This window comes from Rhinatrema bivittatum, unplaced genomic scaffold, assembly GCF_901001135.1.
Source record: "Rhinatrema bivittatum unplaced genomic scaffold, aRhiBiv1.1, whole genome shotgun sequence".
Lineage (NCBI taxonomy): Eukaryota > Metazoa > Chordata > Amphibia > Gymnophiona > Rhinatrematidae > Rhinatrema > Rhinatrema bivittatum.
In genome coordinates, this window is record NW_021820755.1 from 66,003 (window position 1) to 80,633 (window position 14,631).

Consider the following 14,631-nt stretch of genomic DNA (forward strand, 5'->3'; position numbering starts at 1 on the left):
GGCCGCGGGGGCTGGAGGAGGATAGGCTGAGGCTGCCTCTGCCCGCCTTGTGCTTCCGGGAGGAAAGAGACAGCGTGTGTGTGTGTCTGTCTGTCTGTCTGAGTGAGACTGAGCAGGTGAGAATCAGAGACAGCCTGCATGTGTGTACCTCAATGAGACTGAGTATGTGAAAATGAGAGACAGCCTGCATGTGTCTGAGTGAGACTGACCATGTTACCTCAATGAGACTGAGTATGTGAAAATGAGAGACAGCCTGCATGTGTCTGAGTGAGACTGACCATGTTACCTCAATGAGACTGAGTATGTGAAAATGAGAGACAGCCTGCATGTGTCTGAGTGAGACTGACCATGTTACCTCAATGAGACTGAGTATGTGAAAATGAGAGATAGCCTGCATGTGTCTGAGTGAGACTGACCATGTTACCTCAATGAGACTGAGTATGTGAAAATGAGAGACAGCCTGCATGTGTCTGAGTGAGACTGACCATGTTACCTCAATGAGACTGAGTATGTGAAAATGAAGACAGCCTGCATGTGTCTGAGTGAGACTGACCATATGAGAGTGAGAGACAGCCTGCGTGTATACCTGTATGAAACTATGCATGTGAGTGAGAGTCAGTGTGCGCGCATGAGTGAGACTGAGCAGGTGAGAATCAGAGACAGTCTGCATGTGTGTACCTCAATGAGACTGAGTATGTGAAAATGAGAGATAGCCTGCATGTGTCTGAGTGAGACTGACCATGTGAGAGTGAGAGACAGCCTGCGTGTATACCTGTATGAAACTGTGCATGTGAGTGAGAGTCAGTGTGTGCGCATGAGTGAGACTGAGCCTGTGTGTGTGAGTGAGACTCATCATGTGAGTGAGGGAGAGTGTATGTGACATATGAGAAGAGAGGAGAAAACCAGTGCACATCAACCCTCTGCCTGCTAATCCATGACAATTTCAAAGGTTCCCGGTATGATGAGCAGGGGATTTTCTAATTGTTATTATTTGTAATTATTATATGTTTGTGTCTGATGTTCTGAAATATTTTATTGGTGTTTATTCTAATCTTCAGCTGCTATGAAATATGTATTATTTTTATTTCTATGATTTTATTAGTATTGATTTTATATTTCTTGATTTTATTGTTTGAAGAGGAATGGTGATGTTTATGTTTTTCCATTGTTGCACTGCATACAGAGTTTGGCTTATAGTGGTTTCCAGTTCACTTTTTGTCCGCATGTTTCTGTTTATACTTATGCTCTTTTTATTCAGTATTTGGTGAGGGTCTTCTACTAGTATGTAATTTTTGTGGTGGGATCTATAGTAGAAGGTTTAATATTAGCACTGCTGCCTTTTCATAGGAAGGGTTGTGTTGCGAGCGCAGCCTTCAGCTGGTGTAAGCGTGGAGGCGTGGACACTACCTCATGGGAGAGTGTGAGCCCCTGCACCTCGGCACAACTTAGGGAGGAGCCCCAAGGCACACCGTCTGAGGTGGAAGCATGCAAGCACGGGCAGAGCAGGAACAAAGCAAGACTGGAACTAAGGCAAGGAACTTCAGAGCAGGAACAAGGCAGGGTCAGCCCTCCACTGGACCTACACGCACGAATGTGACCCAGTAGCACAATGCTGGTCACAAGAGTAGCCCTCCGGCCACTCGGTAGCCCTTCCAGACCCGCCACTTGGGAACGACGAGTGCATGAGGCCAGACGGAGGCTGAGGGTAGGAACAAGACAAGACAGGAACTCAGGAACTTGGAAGACTCGGACGAAGATTCAGGTTACTCAGAAGACTCGGACAAAGATTCAGGTTACTTGGAGGTCTCAGGCAAGGATTCAAGACTCAGGCGAAAGTAGTGGGTGAGAACTGCATCGCAGCGCACCCTACACAGCCGCCCATGGCTGGTCGCGGACCACAGTGAATGTGAAGCAGACTCCAGAAGAAGTGGAACGAGACTGGAATATGTCGAAGATTCAGTAGAGGTCTGCACTGGGGCGCGCCCTACACAGTTGCCTGTGGCTGGTCACGGACCACGCTGAAGCGGAGCAGGTTCTGGCAGAGTCTTGGGCATGGACAGAAGCAGGCACAAGGAACTCTGAAGACTGGGACAGGATTCAAGACTCAGGATTCTCAGAAGCAAGGCATTAAAAACAGAAGTCTCCTGGAGGCTTGTGCTGCAGACGAGAAGGCGGCCTTGTACCATGATGAGCCCTACACAGCCCCCCATGGGCTGGTCATGGACCACGACGGTGGCACGCCAGGAAAAGTGGACTCAAGGAATCTGATAACTGGTTGCAGAGGCGAAGGCGAAGACATCAGGACCAGGACATGGAACAGGCGATGAAGGAGCTTTGACGAAGGACAAGACCAGAAACATCAGGACGAGATCAGGAACACCAAGAACAAAGAATGAAGAGCCATCTAGACAAGTGAAGACCACAGAGGACCTTGACCCGAAGAGGAACACAGAAAACTATGGATTCTGGATCTGAAGGCCCTGAGGAACAGGAACTGAGGCCTTTTATAGGGCTAAAACAGGAAACAAGCAGAGGCTTCCGGTGGGGCCACAGGCTTTTCCCACCACTGGCCCTTTAAATAAACTGAAGAAGCCCGCGCCAATGCCTATCCAGTTCCCCTCTCCCATTCCTCTTCTTCCTCTGAGGAAGGCTGTGGGGTGTTTATCTCCTCTTCCCCCGACTGCAGTAGTGAGGGGAGCTCCTTCAACCCCTTCCTCTGCTGGCCAGGAGATGAGCCGAGGGGTTTATGCTGAGAATAAGGACTGCAGAGGAGGCAATAGGTTGAGAAGGGGCTGAGGGCTGGGTGTGGAATCTCCTCCTCACCCCCAGTGCTGATTAGATCCTCCTTGGTTACCTGATGCATGGATACTGGGAGCCTACACATGCACGGACTTTGACTTACCTGGCACAACGCTTCCTTCCTTGATGCCAGCACAGCAAACCCCCCTCTCTAGCATAACCCCCCTCTTTTGCCCCTTACTCACTAGCATACATCTCTTCTCTCTCCCCCCCTCTTCTCTCCCTAGACCTAGCAATATACACACTTTCTCTCTCTCCATCCTTTATGCAACCTTTATGCACCACTGTTGTGCACATGAGAGAAAGGAGGAGGTGCCTCAGTTCTATTCTTACCTCATAATGGGAAAAAGGGGCAATATCTGGAAAGTTACGTGCAATAAGAAATAAAGCCCCAGATCTAGAGGCAGAAGCTGACTCGGATACGGTGGCCGGCACGGAGATCCTTGTCCGGGATAGAGTGATACCAGGTCGGATAGGAATGAAGAGAGGAGGCAGGGCATTACACAGTAAAACCGGGGCAGTCCGGGGGCGTGGCCGCGCCCTCCGTACCCGCCCCCAGGTCGCGGCCCGGCGCGCAGGAGGCCCGCTCGCGCGCGGGGATTTACTTCTCCCTCCGGGAGGCGTAAATCTCCGGAGAAAGGTAAGGGGGGGGTGTAGACAGGGCCGGGCGGGTGGGTTAGGTAGAGGAAGGGAGGGGAAGGTGAGGGGAGGGCGTTAGAGGATTCCCTCCAAGGCCGCTCCGATTTCGGAGCGGCCTTGGAGGGAACAGGGGTAGGCTGCGCGGCTCGGCGCGCGCCGGCTATACAAAATCGATAGCCTTGCGCGCGCCGATCCAGGTTTTTAGCAGATACGCGCGGCTCCGCGCGTATCTACTAAAATCCAGCGTACTTTTGTTTGCGCCTGGAGTGCAAACAAAAGTAGGCCTATTCGCGGAGTCTGAAAATCCGCCCCTTTAGATGCAACTATTCCTGAGATGGCAGTACGTTCACTGTCCTTCAATCAAGAATGACTGTTCAAGAATAAAACTGTTAGGTAGGTAGGTATTTATTTATTTATTTATTTACAATGAACGAATTAAGCTTGGAAACTACATGTTAACAGGGAAAGCAGAACTGGGAGGGGGGTAACAAGAAGCAGCTATGAAGAGAAAAATTAACAATACTTGGGTCCTCAATATGAGGAAAGAGTAAACGCCGTGTGGTAATACTTTGGAAGAAGGTTTGTGGGCCTTCTATTCTGGATAGGCTTGTTTGAATAACAACGTTTTTAATCTCTTTTTGAATTTGGTCACACACGGTTCAAGGCGCAGGTCGGGTGTTAGGGTGTTCCAAAGAGTGGGACCTGCGATCGAGAGTGCACGGTCGCGTGTAGAGGAGAGAAGGGCTATTTTCAGAGAGGGCACGACAAGGGTGCCTTTGTTGGCCGCTCTAGTGGGTCGAGTGGACTGAGGAGCGGTAAAAGGGAAATCTAACCAATTGGAGTTGTGGGTGTGAATTGCTTTATGTACTGTGGTAAGGGTTTTGTAGAGAATGCGGGAGGCTATGGGGAGCCAGTGAAGGTCTCTGAGGATGGGAGTAATGTGTTCATGTTTACAGGAATTTGCAATGAGTCTTGCTGTGGCGTTTTGTAACATTTGTAGTGGTTTTATAGTGGAGTGTGGGAGCCCTAGGAGGAGAGCGTTACAGTAGTCAAATTTGGAAGAGATGGTACCCTGGATCACTGTACGGAAGTCTTGGGTGTGTAGGAGAGGTCTGAGTTTTTTAAGTACATTAAGTTTGAAGAAGCAGGCTTTGAGTATGGAGTTGACATAATTCTTCATACTTAATTGGTGGTCGAGGAGAACTCCAAGGTCCCTTACAAAAGGTTGCGTTGAGAGAAGGTTGAGCTTGGGGATGTTAGACAGAGAAAGGGGAGGGGGAAGAATGGGGGGAGATAAGTAGGAGTTCAGTTTTGTTCGTATTTGGGGCAAGATGGAGGTGGGTGAGCAGGGAGTTGATGGCTGTGAGGCAGTTCTCCCAATGCTCTAGGGCATCAGAGATAGAGTTGTGTATGGGGATGATGATCTGGACATCATCAGCGTAGAGGTAGAACTTAAAGTTTGAGATCAGAGAGGAGTTGGCAGAGAGGGGGGGTGATGTAAATGTTGAAGAGGGTGGAGGAAAGTGATGAGCCTTGGGGGACTCCTTGCTGAAGGGGCTGTGGGGAGGATGTGGAGTTCCCAAGTATTCTGAAATAACCCAAAATATGAGCGGTAAGTTCAATAATTTAATGCTTTGATTTAAGAACATAAGAGATGCAATACTGGGTCAGACCAAGGGTCCATCAAGCCCAGCATCCTGTTTCCAACAGTGGCCAAACCAGGCCATAATAACCTGGAAAGTACCCAAACATTAAATAGATCCCAAGCTACTATTCCTTATTGATTAATAGTTTATGGACTTCTTCTCTGGTAATGTATCCAAACCTTTTTTAAACCCTATTATATTAACTGCCGTAACCACATCGTCTGGCAATGAATTCCAGAGCTTAATTATGCGTTGAGTGAAAAAAACATTTTGTAGTTTGTTTTAAATGAGTTACTTGCTAACTTCATGGAGTGCCCCCTAGACCTTTGATAGATTAAATAACCAATTTACATCTACCCATTCAAGACCTCTCATGATCTTAAACACCTCTATCATATCCCCCCTCAGCCGTCTCTTCTCCAAGCTGAAAAGTCCTAACCTCTTCAGCCTTTCCTCATAGGGGAGCTGTTCCATCCCCTTTATCATTTAGGTTGCCCTTCTCTGTACCTTCTCCATTGCAATTATATCTTTTTTGAGATGCGGCGACCAGAATTGTACACAGTATTCAAGGTGTGGTCTCACCATGGAGCGATACAGAGGCATTATGACATTTTCCGTTCTATTAACCATTCCCTTTCTAATAATTCTTAACATTCTGTTTGCTTTTTTGACTGCTGCAGCACACTGAGCCGACGATTTTAAAGTATTATCCACTATGATGCCTAGATCTTTTTCCTGGGTGGTAGCTCCTAATATGGAACCTAACATCGTGTAACTACAGCAAGGGTTATTTTATTCACTGTCCTTGTGCAGCTGTCCCTGTTCCTGCTGCCAGGCAGTAGCAAAAAGGTAAGTCTCTTCTACTTTAAGACTGGAGCTGGAGGGCAGCAGCAGCCCTTCTCCCTGCTTTAAACAGCTTATAACACCGGGGGAGAGAGACAGTACCAAGAGCAGCATGTTGTCTCTGCCTAGCCCTGCTTCTGCAGCAGCCCAGGTAACCTTTATATAATAACTTTTTAACCTGTTCACATGTGCAAAGGCCTTGTGTATGAAAGTCTTTGTGTCTCAAAAGGAAATGATGGCCCCAAATGTAAAGTAGTTACCAGTGTACAGAATAAAGTGAGTTTCCTGCCAGAGGCTGCCTCTGAGCGTCTGTTCCAGAGAATCGTCGGCAGGGTGCGCAGGATCCTAGGCAGCCACACAGGAGAAAAAGTTAGCATTCATTAACTACAGGAGATCACAAAGAGAGGAAGACAGGTGACAATATCTGGGAAAGCGGCCAGGAATGCGAACATTCAAACAGAAGAAATAAAATAGCAAATATGGTAAAATGAGGGGACAATACTTTTCTTTTTTAGATATATTAGTGACGGGAGGAAGTGCAAAAGTAACATTGTGAGAGTCGGAGGTGAAGGGGGGAACATGTAGAGGCTGATGAGGAAACAGTGCAATTGCTTAACAAATATTTCTGTGTGGTGCTCACTGTGGAAGGGACTGGAGTGGGATTTCATAAAATGAACACAAATAAGACTGAGAGTGAGGTAAAGCTGAATTGATTTTTGGAACAGCGTGTTCTCAGGGAGCCAGCTAAACGTAAGGAGGCCACTATTCTTGCTGGGCAGACTGGATGGGCCGTTCTTCTGCCGTCACGTCTATGTTTCTATGTTTATGCATTCAGTAGGCCGTTTAGTGGACAAGTTAACCAGCTGAAGTTAGCCGGATAACTTGTCCCATATATTCAGCGGGATAAACGTGTATATAAATATAAATATATATATATATATATATATATATATATAGTCGGGTAGGATTTTAAGCTATCCTGTCTTGTAGAACTGAAATATTGTTGCGGCCCTCCCCTCCAGTCCCCCAAAACCTGACATTTCCTCGCTTCCGGCGTCCCTAGCACTGCTCTGAAAGAGCTATAATTTAGCCAGATAAATGGCTGAATGTGCCAAACTTGTCATTTAGATGGATAACGTGACAGTTATCCATCTAAATGACTTTTGACCATGGACCCGCGTGCTTGTGAAGAAGCGAAATGACAGCTGCATGCTCTGCTGCTCCCCCAAGGAAAGCGGAGATTCTTCTGGCGGGGGCCAGGCAAGGTCAAGGAAGAAGGGCTTTCCCGGCAGAGAGCTGCGGCTTTGGCCCAGGAGAATCGGGGAAGTGAATAAAAACTTTTGTGACCCGTCCTGCAATTACAGTGCGTGGACTCCCCTTTGGCTGCCTTTGAAAGCGAGGGAGAAATTTAAGCTTCTGACTCTGCTCTTTCGTGCAACAAAGGGTGAAGGATGAGGGGATTTAGGGAAGTTAGTAAATCGGTAATTCCCACATCATGCCTTAGTCTTATTTCATCTCTTGTTTACTGTGAACCGATGTGATATCTCCGATCGATTGTCGGTATAGAAAAACAAACAAATAAGTAAGTAAATAAATCACACTCTTCGTTCGTTCATCCCCGGGTGCTTTGTTGCAGATATCTGTCAAGTTGGAGATATACAGCACATCGCTCCACAAAAGAACGTTTTTTTTAAGGATGGGCATTCGGGAGGAATGAAATAGGAATTGAGACAAAACTTCTTATTTCATTTTGAATTGTTTTCAAAACGGAACGAGAAATTCCAATGAAAATTTAATCAGAATCTCATTTTGTTTCGAAAACCTATTTAAAAAAAAAAATGTCGCCGGTCAAGTCTAGGCCTAGCCCCGAAGCAGGGGCCTCGCCTAGGAAAGTAGACTGAGACCCAAAGCAGGGGTCCCAGCCTATGCCCGAGCACAACTTCAGCGTCTCCGCCTTGGCTTAGGCCTTTTGTCGGATCGCGGCCTACGCCCTAACGCAACACCAAGGTCTCAGCTTAGGACCTGGCCCGATGCCAGGGCATAGGCCGAGACCCAAGCAAAGGCCCAGTCCTGGGAAATTTCCTGACAACCCCCCCCCCCCCCGATACTTACCAAATCCGACACCATATCCTGACCCAGTCCCAATGCTGTGGCCTTGGTCTGGACCCATGCCAGGGCCTGGCCCAGAGCCCGGGTACCGATGCCAGGGCCTTAGCTTAGGCCAGGTCCCGGAACCAGGCCAGATGCTGCAGTACAGGCGACTAGGCCAATGCCTCAGCCTTGCGTAGGCCTAGGCACAATAGATTGTTGCGACTTCGGCTTAGGCCAGCGCTTAGGCCTTGACTGCAGATCCGGAGAGGATCCCAGCCCAGGCATTTTTCCAGTTGGGAGAGATGGGTGGGGGGCACGGGAAGCCCCCTTTCTTTTTTTCTGGGGGTTTTTTTTGGGGGGAGGGGGGTGGTTTTCAATGTTTATTTTATTCTTTTTAAACTACAAAAATGAAATAAACATTGCACGAAACGAGATTCATGGGAAAAAGCTCCACAAAAACAAAACAAAATTCCCCCCCATACTAATTTTATGATGTTTAGGAAAAAGGTTGCTGTTTGGTGGGTACGGCTTTTTATTTGTATTATTTATTTTATTTATTTGTTTTTATTTACCGACGTTCATAGGAAACATCACATCGGTTTACAATATAAGTCAAATACACAATTAAAATACAAATAGAATACAATATTATAATCATATATCATAGGGCGGGTAGGGACTGGTGATGTTTGTGGATGTTTGTTGGTTTCCTGGTGCGTAATGAAGATCTGGTAGTCTTATGAGAGGGTACAGAGCATGGAAGATGGGTTGGATGTGGGAGAGGGGGATTGTTTCTAATTGGTGCTTCCTTTATCTATGCCTTGCTTTCTCCTTATCTCCTCTCTCCTTGCCTCAGCTGTCAAGGGAGTGAAAGAAGGGTGAGCTGTTTGCAATACTGGCACCTCCCAGCCACGTTCCTACCAGTGTCCTCTATGTCTGTCCCAAGCATGCTTGAATTCTGTCAGGTGCTGGTTTCCATCACTTCTGTTGTTAGGTTCTTCCAGTTATGTTTGTTCTGGAAGATTCCTCCCTCCATGATCTGTGCTCCCTGATTCCAGGTCATGCATAATTTAAAATAAATATTTGCTTTAGACATCCAGAAGAGCACAGTGATAGCTAATTCATTTACAAGGCATGAAATGATTAGTGAGATACCGTGCATGGATTCTATTTGCAGCCCCGCTGAGTTATCTGAATCCTGCAGAGCTGCAGTGGAAGACAAGTCTCAAATTCTTTGGACGGACATTCATATTAATAAGCCCCGACAAAAGCCTTGGAATGTGAAGGACATAGGAAAGATTTCTTCACATTTACAGATTTTTCCACACATGCTTTTAAAAAGATTGTGGCTGGTTTCTAAAGCTATTCAGAAAACAAATTCCAGCCAGTTAGGGAATAGTTAGAAGTAAACTGATGCTTATTAAATTGACAGAATATATTCAAAACAGGACAAAATATAACAGAAAAAGACCGTATGGCCTGTCTAGCCCATCCACCCAACTAATTCAGTTTACAATTCTCATCACTTCCTTAGAGATCCCCTGTATTTATCCCATGCTTTCCTGAATTCAGATACTGCCCTTGTCTCCACCACCTCCACTGGGAGGCTGTTCCACATATCCGCCTTCACCCTCTGTAAAGAAATATTGCCAAAGATTATTCCCTTTCAACCTCATCTCAAGACCCCTCATTCTGGAGCCTTCTTTCCATTGAAAAAAGGCTCATCTCCTGTGTATGGAAACCTTGGAGATATTTGAATGTCTCTATCCTATCTCCCCTATCTCGCCTTCCCTCTAGGGTGTACATGTTTAGATTGTTCATGCTAAAGCATATGGGGATAGAATGAAGACCTCTGACCATGTTAGTAGCCTCCCTCTGGACCGACTCCATCCTGTTTACATCCTTTTGAAGGTGGGGTCTCCAGAAATGTCACAGTATTCTAAGTGGGGTCTCACCAGGGACCTTTACACGGGCAAGATCACCTCCCTTTTCCTGCTGACTATTCCTCTCCCCATGCTGCCAGAAATGGTCAGCAAAAATAAAAAAAAGCTACATTTAACTGCCAAAATAATTCTAACAACAAAGACATCTAAATAAACATCCAGACAGGTAACCTATGGCTGGATGTGGGATTGGTAACTACGCATAGCATACTGGACTACGGTCAAGATGGTTCACAGCCAGTATATTTTCTGGTAAAATGGACAAATGCAGACTCTATGGAACAGAACTTGAAACAGTTCTACATCTCATCGCTGGATGTGATGTGATGAGGTCAGAAGGCCTGTATACAGAGAAGTACAACAAGGTAAGCATGGCTTATTCACAGGAAGCTGCGTAAATATAACATCGACGGATCAAACAAACACTAGGAGCACAACCCTAACAGAATCGAGGAGAATAAAGAAGCTGTGATCACCTGGGATATTCCTGTTCCCACTGACAAGAAGATCGATGCATGAAAACCAGTTATTGTGGTGAAGGAGAGCACAAAGAACAACACTGCTGACAGAAGTGCCAGTATCCAATGACTATTCTATGGATTGTATGGAGAAAGCAAAGATCCTTGAGAAATTGTTAGCTGGATGGAAAAATCTAGGGGATGCAGAAGGGCAGTGGGCAAAACTAAATGGAGATATCATAAGGGCATCTAATATTTTTCAGGCTGATAAAGTACAGTGCGCTCCGGCGGAGCTCACTGTTAACCCGCGATTGGACGCACGTTTTGGACGCGCTAGCTTTACCCCTTATTCAGTAAGGGGTAATAGCGCTTCCAATATTAAGTTAAAAAAAGTAAAAAAAAAAAAAATTTGAAATAGGCCCGCAGCTCGCGGGTTGAAAACCGGACGCTCAATTTTGCCGGCGTCCGGTTTCTGAACCCATGGCTGTCAGCGGGCTCGAGAACCGACGCCGGCAAAATTGAGTGTCGGCTGTCAAACCCGCTGACAGCCGCCGCTCCTGTCCGAAAAGAGGTGCTAGGGACGCGCTGGCCCTAATTTAAATAAATTAATTTACTGTATCCCGATTTTTACTGTATCGGCCTGTTTGTTAGGAAACTAAATAAAAGAAAGAGGAAAAAGAGGCAGTTATGGTTTTCTAAAGAAGTAACTGAAAAGCTAAGGGAGAAAAGTTTATCGTTCATAAATTACAAGAGATTGCCGAAAGAGGAAGACAGGCGACAATATCTGGAAAAGCTATGAGAAGCTGGGAAAATAGGAATGGGAAAATTCAAATAGAAGCAAAAATAGTAAATATGGCAAAATGGGAGAAATGACTTTTTTTTTATTTAAGATATGTTAGTGATAGAAGGAAGGTCACAAGTGGCGTTGTGAAACTCAAAGGTGAAGGAGAGACGAGAATGAGGAAAAAATGAAACTCTTTAATAAATATTTCTGTTCAGTGTTCACTGTAGAAGGGCCAGGAGCAGGACAAATAAGATTGAATACAAATAAGATTAGAAGCGAGGTAAACATCAATTGGTTTTCAGAACAGTGTGTTCGTGAGGAGCTAACTAAACTTAAAGAGATAAGGCGACGGGACTGGATGGATACATCCGAAGGTATTAGAGGAACTTAGTGATGTCCTGGCAGCTACACTGGCTGACCTTTTCAATGCTTCTTTAGAGTCTGGAGTAGTCCCAGAGAACTGGAAAAAGGGCAGATGTGGTTCTTATTCATAAACGTGGAAGTAAGGAGGAGGTTGGGAACTACAGACCGGTTTTACCTCTGTGGTGAGAAAATTAATGGAATTGCAGCTAAAACAGAGGAGAGTGCAATTTTTGGAATCCAATGCATTGCAAAACCTGAGGCAGGACGCTTTTACCAGAGCTAAATCTTGTCAGATAAATCTGATCAATTTCTGTGATTGGGTGACCAGAGAGTTGGATCAAGGGAAAGCACTAGACGTAGCATGCTTGGATTTCAGCAAGGCCTTTGACATGGTTTATTTGTTGGGTTGTTTATTTAAAATTATTTTAAATAATCGCAAAACTGATGAAAATCTTTCTAAGCGATGTACAACATATTATAAACAATTTCTGGATAAATCTTAGATTACATTACAAATTTTTGAGAAATTTCTCCAAATAGTTAAACTAAAACCAAATCTATCATCCAAACACCTATACCATTAACCAAGTTTTTAACAAGTTCCAAAATCTAAGATCTCTTTCTTCCCTTAGATTTTCTGGCTCTGTACAGTGGAGGAGTAGCCTAGTGGTTAGAGCAGTGGGCTACAAACCAGGAGACCAGGGTTTTACCCTCCATTGCCTCAGGTACAAACTTAGGCCTGGATTTATCAAAATGCGCTAAGTATTGCATGTGATAGGAAAAGGGGTGTGTTTTATGGTCACAGGCAGTTTTTATCACACTTTGCGATAGGTGCCAGTTTAGTAGTTTTAAGCTCCTGGAGAGCCAGCCTAGCTATCAGGGCCCTCCTACAACCACATGGGGTGGGGGAGGGGGGGGTAGAAGGTGCAGGTAGAAGGGCCTCTGGATTCAGAAGACCCCCTCTTGGTGTATCATCGAGCTCCCGAGGGGAGGTCCTGCTTCTGGGCGACTCCAAACCACAGGATCCAGGCTGCAGCCCTGCCTGCTGTAAAATCGTCTAGGAGTGGAGAAGTCCAGGGTGCCCGCCAAGAGATGCTCCCCAGGCAAGAAGTGAGCACAGATCCTGTTGGATTTCTGTAAGATTTGGATATGAAAACATGGTCATGGGCCGAGCATATGGTTGGGGATGTTTGCGGTACTCGAGCAGTTCTTTGCTTTTACTGTATCAGCTGGGTTGTGGGGTTTTATTTTTATTTTCAACTCCAAGCGAGCGGAGATGTGAAAATCTAAACGCAGACCCAGGAGCTCGGATGGGGCAAGATCACATTTTAGCATCGGATTTGGTCTTTGAAGCCCCTGCCCAGAATCCTGAACCAGGCTTTTTTCTTTATTAAAGAAAACAGGGGCTGCAATCGGGCATTAGGCAAAAGAGGCATCCACCTACCGAAGGGACCACCAAGACGTAACACGTTTGCTCCATCAGATTTACAATAGAATCTTTATAGTAAAACGAATGGAAGAGATTCTAATGGACCTATTTCTAATCTACTTACAGACTTTCCTTTTCACACTTTTTTATTTATTTTTTATTTTTTTGCAGGGATATTATTGTTTTTCACACATAGCTGTGGCTTTAAATCCTAACGCCTCAGACATGCCTTTCACCCTGATGATTAATAACGAGGGATCGGGAATTCCAAGGCTGGCTTCGTTGCCAGGACCTAAGGTTACAGTCCTCAGGCTACAGTGCTCCAGCGCAATCAGGCCCCTCCTAAGCCCTAATTCATTTTCCAGAAGGCACACAGAGATATCACTTTGAAATATAGTTTTAAAGGAAAAATAATGGCTACGTGTTTTATGGAATCTAATCTCTCTCTTAATGAGGACTGAATTTCTGGTGGATTTGACTGGATGGTAAAAGAGTTTAGTCTCTTCTCCTGCGCACTTCAGATACATTTGGCTACTGATTGAAGTTGTCATTTTTTATTTTTTTTTAACCATAAGGGTCTCTAAGTAAATAAGATGAAAATGAAATGTTATAGGCTAAGAGCTGGCTATTATTGTACCTTTTCCAAGGCCTTAAACACTCCTGAATGGTGGCAAATTGACAGCGCTTGCAAACTAGAGCCCTTCCGTTTCTTCACAGGATGCCTACAGTGCCGACGGCCTCGCAAGCTTCCCCATCAAGCCTCGATAATGGGCTGCTCGCTGTCACCAGAGAGACTGGCTCCAATTTTCTCCAGAGCCGCCTCAGTCCTTCCGACCAGACTAGCAATTGGGGTACCAAACTGTGATGGCTGCCAAGGTGGTTTAAGTGGAGGCATCTACGAAGTATTGTACCAAGGCCAAGAGCTTTTATCCTCGAGGCCGCAGTCCAGTTGGCCAGTGGCAACAGCCGTCTTATTGGTTCCATGCTATGTCACATTCTGACCACCGACCTCGAAATAAAGAGGTTTTTCTTTTTCTCCCTGTCCAACAATCAGGAAAGTTATTCTTTTCCTCTTGGCCATTACAGCACCATCCTTCATTCTCTTCCAAGGCTTACAGCTATTTTTTTTTTCCCTCAGAACATCAGTATTATGAGGTTTTAGCTCTTTTTTCCTCCTCCTCCTCCTACGTACGTCTCCCTGCTGATTTGTTCATAACCAAAGTTTAGTCCTTGTGTTACCCCTGTTCCACCGGCTGCTCGAACGTTGGAGCACACTCGGGATCGGTGGGGCTCCCGTGGGTTCCTTCCTGACGTGTGTGTACGGGGGTGAGAGTGGGACGGGTCTTTCAAGGCCCTGTTCTGAGGTCTCCTGACTCCCTCCAGTAAAAACAGCGCACTGCCACATAGCCTGTCTGTTTTTGAAAAGTAAGTCCTTTATTGGAATAATTGATGCAGGTGAATAAATCAGGAGCGCGCACACCGAAGAAGAGTGCCATCCATACACCAAAAATGAAAGATAATACACAGTCCAAAAATGCAAAATTTTCACACACTAGGAGTTTCTTTCCCCCGCTATCCACTACCTCTGAAGTATTCATGAAAACATAGAAATGATGGCAGAAAAGAACCAAAATGG